We start from the raw sequence: 10460 nt of genomic DNA on the forward strand, positions 1-10460 counted from the left end.
AGTCTGTATGGGCCTTATTATTTATTTTATTAGATAGAAAACGACATGGATAAAGTAACTAATGTACAGCGAAATGAAATTGAGAAAAAAAAAAAGAAAAATGTAGAGGCTGGCGAGCCTTGGCAACAGTACTCTACCGGTATGGTTACTTTTCACTAGGGGGTCTCAGAACCACAGCGCTGAACCTCTCTCTCGACTGCCTCGTCACACTGTTCTCATAACTACATTTCTTTCTCCGTTCTCAACCTTCTTACTATAAGAAAGTATATTCACAACAGATTCCGCAAACGTGCGGTCACGCATACGCAATTAACATGTACTATGCACACACAATCACAAAAATACGGGACGCACGCAAGCACGTACCACACATTTACACAAAAACGTATATTAAGAATAGCTTAGGTGACTCAAATACACAACTAAGACAACACAGTCAATCCCATAGGCCCAGACTACCTAAGATAATTACACAACGTAGGCAAGCAGACACAAAGCAAATACACACATCAAAGAAATTACACAAAACATGCACGGACGAAGGCACACATCACATATTTTAGCATACGCACACATACACACACACAAACACAGACCACCACTCAAAAACACACACACACACACACACACTACATATTATATATTATATATATATATATAATATATATATATATAAAATATACGTATATATATGTATATATATAATATTATATATAATATATATATATATTATATATATACGTAATATATGTATAATACATTTAATAATTTAACATATATATGTGTTGTGTTACACAACTAGGGTTATATAAACACAAACATAAAAATGAAACGCGGACATACACATATACTTTACACCACATACATTTATGGTTATTGTGTGTGTGTTGTTTTTTTGTGAATACAGAATGCATAGATGTTTATATATATAACATATATATATAATATATATAATATATATATATATATTATATACACACTTTGAAACACTTACACGTACATATACATTATATATATATATAGATATATATATAATATATATATATATATATATATATTATATATAAAATATATATATATATATTTTATATATATATAATAATACATCTATATACAGACACACACACTCACACAAGCGCATATACAAAGCAAAAAAGAATACACACCGTAACATACATATACAAACAATAGGGACATTCATATATGGGCAAAACAAAAGAAACATGCATCACAACCAAAATGTACACACAGATTTGGGAAACCATACACACATTACAAATATGGGTATACACAAATATACATAAGGAGACACACATAGCACACTGCATAACTCATACTCACACTTAAAAGAATGCAACCGAACACTCATTTTTAGCAAGTAAACATACGAGCTGTATGCTAGCGTTGTCACACATCTAATAATTTCTTCAGGCTCGCATTTTGCACTATATATAGTATATTACACTCACGCACATACACTCTCAATGTAAGCACATAGACGCACGCACAGCAATGTACAAATTTTACACATGCAAACATGCAATATCCCTACATAGTATACACTTACCCCACCCACAACACACACATATATAACAATAAAATATATATATATATATATAATATAAAATACATAATATATATAAATATATATATGAAAGAGGAACACACGCGAACAACGCCCCACACTCACGCACACACACACACACAAACGCACACACATGGACACGCGCACGCACACACACACACACACACAAACACACACACACATGGGCACGCGCAGGGCACGCACGCACACAGCACAACCCCACACACCCACACACACACACACAAACAAAAACACGCACGCACGCAGCAAAAACATACACACAAATAAACCCCACACACACACAAACACACGCACGCACGCCCACGCACGAAACGCACGCAACGACACCACACACACACACACACACACAACACACAAAACAAATAAACCCGCACACCCCACACAAAGTAAACCCGCACACACACACACACACACACACACACACACACACACACACACACACACACACACAAAGTAGACCCGCAGATAATCACGAACACATACATGCACAATTACATGAACACCGGCAAATACACTTGTGTTTGACTATATATTGCCATTGACAGAAAACGATGATAAGGGCGGTAGCTAAGAAAAGGGCTACCATTCGCAAAAGGGGAACTCAGAGATGTAAAAACGCACGTGTACACGCATGCCCCGTTCTCGGGACAAATAAGCGAACAAAAGCAACCAAAAAGGCATGGATATAGACAACACAACTCACCACAACATATGTATGTATGTGTGAGTTGTGTGCATATATATATATATCCATATGTATATATCAAGACAAGTCGAGTTGGTCCCATATTAAGTGGACGCAGGTGATCATGTACGTAGAACATGCATTCAAAGCCGCGGATAATGCGCAGCCTTTCCTTTCAACCCGGTTTTGACCCCAGCACGGGATGACGGTACTCTATCATACTGAGTCGGCTTTCTACCACTGAGCTTATGTGTGTGTGTGTACTTGTAGAAACACACACACATATATATATGTGTGTGTACACTTGTAGAAAGAAAACACAACACACGTATATATGTGTGTGTAAATATATACAAACATATAATATATATAGGCTACATATATATCTATGTATATGAATACATATGTATACACCACAAAGGAGACCCGCAAAATAATCACCGAACACAATATGTCATATATGTATATGAAATATACATATACATGCACACACACACAAACACACACCACACACACACACACACACACACAGACACACACACACACACACACACACACAACACACACAACATATATATATATATATATATATATATAAAATATATATATATATATATATATATCTACGGCCACCTCAGTCGTTGTCGCGACTATGACTTTATTGTCTCTCCCCACTCCATAGAGATAGAGTCAAGCTTGGGCGAAAGAAAGAATGTGAGGAGCAAGCTGTTGCAAAATATGCAGGCTCCTTCTCTCCATGCAGCTGATAGATCCAAAGGGAAAAGCTTAGACCGATACAGTTTGGCACCCCCGGCGTCGCAGGGAGTTGCCAGAACAGGTCGAAGCAACAAAGAACTGTCACAGTGACTCCGGCTCCGAATTTTTTTTAGTGTGACTCCCGAAGCCTTTTCATCTTATATATACCACAAGTCAGTGGATTGTTTTGTAATGGGTGAACTCCCCTAGCCTTTGACCATCAATCATCATCAATAACGGTATGCTCATGTTTGAGCAGCCGTGGGCCCCTCCAAATCCTTGGGCCACTCAACTCGATCTTGCGCTTTCTTTCCACTTGTACCATCGACAACCGCAAAATTCTTTGATTTGTCGCTTAGTCTTGTCTTCGGTTTGCCTCTTCTCTGTTTCCTATCACCATCCTGTCAGAAAGTTTTTTTTCAATACTTTACTTCTCATCACATGACCAAAAACTTTAATTTCCTCCTGTTCAAGATGTCCAACAGCCGGTCTTTACAATTTTTTTTCTCAGACTTCATCATTTTGTTTTCTCTCTGTCCAGTTAATACGTAGTATCGTCTGTAACACCACATTTCAAAACTATTGATCTTTTCTTGTCTATCTTCTTTAGCACCCAACACTCAGAACCATTTTGAGCAATTGGAAAACTAATGAGTTCAATAAAACCCCAGTTTTGTCCACAAGGTAATGCTTTGGTCTTTCCAGATGTTTTTTGAGACCAACTGTGGCATTTTTGGCAAAGGTAATTCTTCTTTTATTCCGGTGAATCATCATAGGGATTAGTTAAAAAAAACTTCAAGATAAGTGAACTCTTTCACATTTTCCACAACCATTCCATTGATTGTAATAGTTCATATTGTTCTGCTGGTATCTTTGAATCTTCATGATCTTAGTTTTTGGCATTAAGAAACAAGCCAACCTTTCCACTTGCTTCTCAACTTTATCTAGTAGCTGTTGTAGTTCAGTGATTTGCTGGCAATCAAACCTATATTCCCGGCGTACCTTAGATTTGATTTTATATCCCCCAACATCTATAGTTCCTTCAAAATTCTCCAAAAGCACCTCTCATAATTGTTTCAGAATATATGTTAAAGAGGTGCGGAGACAGAATGCAACCCTGTCGCACTCCTTGTTGACTTCGAACCATTCTGTTAAACCCATAAGTGGTTCTTACAGTTGCTTGTTGTTGGTCATACATGGCTTTTATTAGTTTGGATGATGTGTTTTGGAAACTTTATATGCGTTATGGGTTTTTCAGAGGGATATTGTGATCAACAGTATCAAAAGCTTTCAAGTAATCTATGGGAAACACAGGTATAGGTCTTTCTGATGTTCTCTGTTTTTCTCTATGATCAATTTCAGATTAGAATCTGGTTTCTGGTACCTTTTCCAGGGCAAAAACCTGCTTGTTCGTCTGCAATTTCTTCTCTTAAAATTCAACTTCATTCTTTCAGCAATAATTTCAACAAAATTTTGCTACTGTGATTATTAATGCATTGTCCTGTTATTATTGCTTGGGTGTGTCACCTTTTTTAGGTATGGGAGCAAAGACTGATTTTACCCAGTCTTCTGGGCCATCTTCTTCATTCCAAATTTTGTACAAAGTTTTTAGAAGTATTCAAACACTTTCGCCAGCATTCTTGATTAGTTCCGCTTTTGATTTTAGGCATCTTGTTTCAATTTTTACTTAGTGTTTTTTCAGGGTATCCAGGGGAAATTTTTCTTTTCTTTTTGGCCATAGTTTCTTAGCAAACGCTCAACAAGAGTTCTTTTCCTTCTTCCCAAACTCATTTTTGTTTATCCTCTTTATATTGATTGAGTACTTCAAATTTTTTGACACTCTAATTCTGTAATTTTATGAAGAGTTTTTTAGTCGAGCTTTAGAGGTGGTGTTGGACGCTCCATCTTTTGAGTCTTATTTTAAAGTCGATAGTTAGTAGTTGGTGGTCACTGTTTGCAGTCGGGACCAGGTCTTTCTTGGCATTTTTTATGCCCAAATTTCCATTTTTGGTCAGCACAATGTAGTCAATTGGTTGCGTGTTCTTTTGTCTGGTGAAAACCACGTGTACAAGTGTCTTGGGTGGTGTTGGAACAATGTATTGGGGTATAACAAGATTATTTGTACTACAGAATTCAATAAAATCTTCACCTCTTCCAAAATTTCATCTCAAGGCCGAATTTTCACAGGTGTTTATTTTTCAGACATTTTGCCTACTTGGCTTGAGGTCTAAAGTTTCTTGGAGAGTGTTATAAAAATTTTTCCCTTTCTTCATCACTTGCAATGTTGGGTTTGGTGCATAGCATTGTTTTAATCTAATGTTATGAGGTTTGCTTGTATTCTGACTTTTAAAATGCGATCATTTATTGGGCTGTACCCAATTAGTGCCTTGCAGTTTTTTTTCATGAGAATCATAGCAACTCCGTGACTATAATTTCCTTTTCTTTCCAGAAAAAAGAACTGTCTTCTTTCTTAGTTTTGAAACTTCCATTACTTTTCCAATTGGGCTCATGATTCCTAGTATTTGAATGTTGTATCTATCATTTTGTTACAGACATATGTAATTTACCTCTTCATTTTCCTTACGTTCCACGTTCCGATTTAATGTGTTTCTTAATTGGGCAAATTTTTTTTATCTTCTTGTCTTCCAGATGCATATTCAACATTGCCAGCCCGTTGCCCACTGAATAACGTGCCCTTGATAACCCACGCGGGCGGCCGATGTGGTATGAATTTTTGTATTTAATCATTGGTGTAGAGGTTTGTCAGGAGAAAAGAAAAGTTGAGTGGAATCCCCAAGGCTCCTTCTCAACTCGCAGTCTCCAACTAACCAGGAGGAACTTTAAAACAGTTACACTGTAATACGCCAGACATATTATTTGGTGAAACCAGGTGTTTTCACCAGATATCCACTGCCCTGCTGCGACAGTTTCACCACAACCCTGGCATAGGGAGCTAATAGGGTGCTATCCTTGTTCAAGGGAACCCCAGGGTGCAGTTTATTGTCTTACCCAGGACACTTTGACCATACAGAGTGTATTATATATACATATTTATACATATATATGCATATATTTACATAGATATACATACATATCATCATCAGTAGTAGGACATTGGCCTCTTCCAATCTTTTCCAACTTTGTCTGTCTTGTGTTTTTTTGTTTCCAGTCTTAACCCCCAAATTTCCTTATTTCGTCATGGCATATTGTCACTGGTCTGGGCCTTTGCCTCTTTATGTTATCTATAGCCCAGTCTGTTACTTTTGTTGTCCATCTGTCATCCTGTTTCCTACATATATGACCTGCCCATTGCCATTTTTTTTTTTTTTTTTGCTCTCAAATATATCTTCTACTTTTGTCTGTTCCCTCAATCCATGTTGCCCTCATCCAATCTCTTAGGCTAATTCTCAGCATCAACCTCTCCATCTCCATGGACACTTATTAGTTTCCTCTCCAGTAATTTGGTTGTAGTCGCATGTTTCTGATCTTACGTCATAACTGGGACGACACATTGGTTAAAGACTTTTCTTTTTAAACATAATGGCAAGGAGCCTCTTAGTATGCTGCTGTGTCTGCCGAAGGCGCTACAGCCTAGACTAATGCATCGCTTAATTTCCTCTTTGCTAGATGTGTTTGTACGAGTTGCCCAAGATTATGTACTTGTCTACTACCTCAAGCACTTCGCCTTGTACATGTATCTGTTCTGTTGAACATGATTTTAGTTTTTTTTCTTGTTCATCTTATTCAGTCCGACTTTCAGACTTTCTTTATTCAGATTATTTATTAGTTGCTGCATTTCATTTTCATCTTAGATTGTATAGGTATTCGTCTCTATTTAGATACCCATTCCGATCCATTCTGGCATCTTGAATATTTCCTCAAAGCAAGCTGTAAACAGTTTTGAATGAGATATATATGTACAGTCATAATCGATGAATGCTATACACAGGGGTTTCCTACATTCGTTTATTTTTTCTCTTATTTGGGTGAGTGTGTGAATGTGGTCCGTTGTTGAGAATCCACTGCGGAAGCCTGCCTGTTTTCCAGGCTGGTTAGAATCCAGACTGGCAGAGATGCGAGTTGTGATGATTTTGTGAACAGTTTGTAAGTAACTGGAAGGAGGCTTATGGGTGGTAATTTTAGATCCTTTCTATCCCCTTTTTATGCATCAAAATGATTGTTGCATTTTCCAGGCTTTCAGAGTTTTTAAATTGAGAAAGCATTTGTTAAAAAGATTGGCTAGTTTCACTGTTGCAGTATTTCTCCTGTATTTATTATAAGTTCTGTACTAATTCTGTCTTCACCTGGTGTTTTCCTTCTCTTCATGCCTTTCAGCGCTCTTTGAGTTGCATAAATCCCTGTAAAAGTCTTCCACTACTCTTAGGATTTCATTCCTATTATGTCACTTCTCCGTCTGATTGCATACAATTTATTTCTTCCTATATTGTCTCCTTTAGCTGTTTTCTTGCTGTACCAGAGATCACTATTTCATTTATTAGTTGTGTATTGAATTTCCATACATCTCTTTTCTTTTTATCTATAGTTGTTGTTAGTTTAGCTAATTATATTTTGCCCCTGTTTGATGATACTTTCATGACACTACATTTCTGCAAAAGTTGTTTAGTTTTTACCGGAGCTTGCTGGAGCTTTGTTTGACGTTGTTATTGCCTACTTCAAGTGCAGCTTCCTTTTATTATGTCACTGAACTGTACTTTGATTTGGTCAATCTTGAGATCTTCATGGCTGAGAAGTGAAAATCTTTTTTGGATATTAAGGTTAAATTCGTTGATCTGGTCTTCAAGTTAGCTAAATTTTTGGCTGCAGTTTTTGCATGAGTTTGTTCCTTTTCTTTCTGAGGTGTAATTTAATTTGGCATCTGACCATTCTATGGCCACTGCCATTTACTTCATTAATAATATTTTTTTACTATATTACGCCTATTTGAAATTATGAAGTCAGTTTCGTTTTTGATGACAGATGGCGACTTCCACGTCCACTTCCGCTCTGTTATTTTTTCGATGAATGTGTTCATATATTTTGGCATTAAATCTACCATAATTATTGTGAAATGGGTTTTTACTCTCTCACTGGCTAAATGAACATCTTCATAGAAGCTCTCATTTCATCACTGTGGAGTATAGACTTGAACAATCTTTAAACTGTGCCTAGCCACTCTTTTGCTTACACTATAGAACTAACTAACTAAGAAACCTATCCCTAATTCCTGCTTGCTACTCTGGGGTTTACCTCTCCAATAGACCATGTGTCCATAATTTAGTATCTTCTGTTCTTCGCCTAGTCTTCTAACTTCACAGAGTACTACAACAACCCATTTAATAAAAGACTTCCTCAATAATGCTATTAAGTCGGATTCAGTTATCAGTGATTTTATATTATATGTTTCATCAGCCTCTTTTTAACTGGAGATTTATAACACCCACTCCTCCAGAGCGATCCTGATCGCCGCTGTAACCAGGGGCTCTATGGTATACCCTTTGCAATATGACTACAACACGGGTCTTGCAGAGTATGGCCTTCGAACAGGGTGGCCATTTTAGAAAGGGTAGCAAGGCGTGTTGTCACAACCCTGAAGCCCTTACGAAAAGATTATGCAAAAGTTATTCTTTGTATTTATAACCTCACTTTCCATTTCTTTCTCTTCATCATAATTTTATTCATTCTTTAATTATATTCATTCTTTCAAAGAAATAAAACAAAGTAAACACGAAACCAAGGATAAAACAAACCAAAACATTAAAAAGGAAATCTGAGATCCCTCAGTTTGTATATTCTCAAAATTTACAAGACACATAACACATCCTAACTGACCTCTTGTAAACAATCTGCGAACCACTACTACCCAGAGAGAGTTCTGCTTATTTTGTATGTTTGTTTGTTGGATTTCTTGGCTATCGACCGGCAACATATGGCCCATATTAAAACAGCCAGCCAAGATCATTAAGCCAATGGATCCTATACATTATTTCAATCTAGATAATGTCATAAAGTTTTGTATCCTTAAAAAAAGTTATTACTTTCGTCATCTGATAATTTATTTAATAATGTAAAATCTTTATTTTGTTGTCGGAAATAATTTTCTAGGTGTTGTCTAGGGTTTCTGTATTGATTGCATACTATGAGGATATAGTTGAGGGTAAAGTTAGTGTTGCAAAGGGACATTGTGGAGGAATGGGTGTTTTTTTTCTATATAGGGAGTGAGGTGTGTCATTTTTGTAGCATTGACCCTAAGGACATTGTGGAGGAATTTTTTTTCTATATAGGGAGTGAGGTGTGTCAATCTTGTATCATTGACCTTGGCCACCTCCTCCCATCCTTCTTTCCCCCACAGTTCTATTGCTGGATTGATTTTATCCTGTAATTGTAAGTTGATCCACTCACTTTGCATAGGAGATTTTTGCTTTTATAAGAGACAAACGCCTGAGATCTGTATGGACTATGCTAAGGTCCAGATCACCAGTTGACCCGGTTAATATGTCAGCCATGGATACCAGAGTGGCCTGATACCCATATTAGCTTGACTGATTTGTTGGCACCTGTATCTTACGAATGATATACTCAGTAGTTCATTTTTGGTGGTTTTTTAATGATTTAATGGCTTTAGTGAACTTAATGGATCAGGAAAATTACTATTCTATGTTAGGTCGTTGATAGTGCAAAATCTGAAGCTTTATCAATAGCAAATAGTTCAGCAAGAAAGATCTATGTATGATTCGGCAGTTTGCACTTCAATTCAATTTCAGTCGACCATACACCCATACCACACACTCAACTGTCTTGGAACCGTCGGTGTGTGTGTGTGTGGTACATATATATAATATAATATATATATATATATATATATATATATATATATATATATAATAAAGGGAGATGTTTAATAAGGATCTCTCTGAACCTCTGGCGTACCTCCACCTCCGGCACCAAGGCCTTAGCTGATGGAAGCCAAGCTTCCATGATGGAAAAATTGGGGTTTCCCATGGCGCTATATTGAATGAAACAGTATTGATGGCAGAGAGATCTATTCCGACTTTCTCGAGGACATCGGTGGAGTCGGGTGGCAAGGGACCTAATGCCTCTATTGCCATTAGGATGGCTCGGACCTCAAGCCACCTTTGCGGCATAGGTCATGCTAGCTGGCCACGTCTGAGTCGAGGGGAGGTAATCCTGACTCCACCTCAAGACGCTTAATCCGAGTACACTTCAGGACTCCAAGACACACATGCAAACAAGCATTCTGTACAACATCCAAAGCTTTCAAAATGGAGTTTGATGCTGAACCATACACGATTGACTCATAATCTACTTAGACCTAATAAGGGCTTTATATATCATTAGCAAAGAATTTCTATCAGCTCCCATTTATTACCAGAAATGCACTTTAATAAATTTAGT

The sequence above is a fragment of the Penaeus monodon genome, chromosome 4 (genome assembly GCF_015228065.2).
Source record: "Penaeus monodon isolate SGIC_2016 chromosome 4, NSTDA_Pmon_1, whole genome shotgun sequence".
Lineage (NCBI taxonomy): Eukaryota > Metazoa > Arthropoda > Malacostraca > Decapoda > Penaeidae > Penaeus > Penaeus monodon.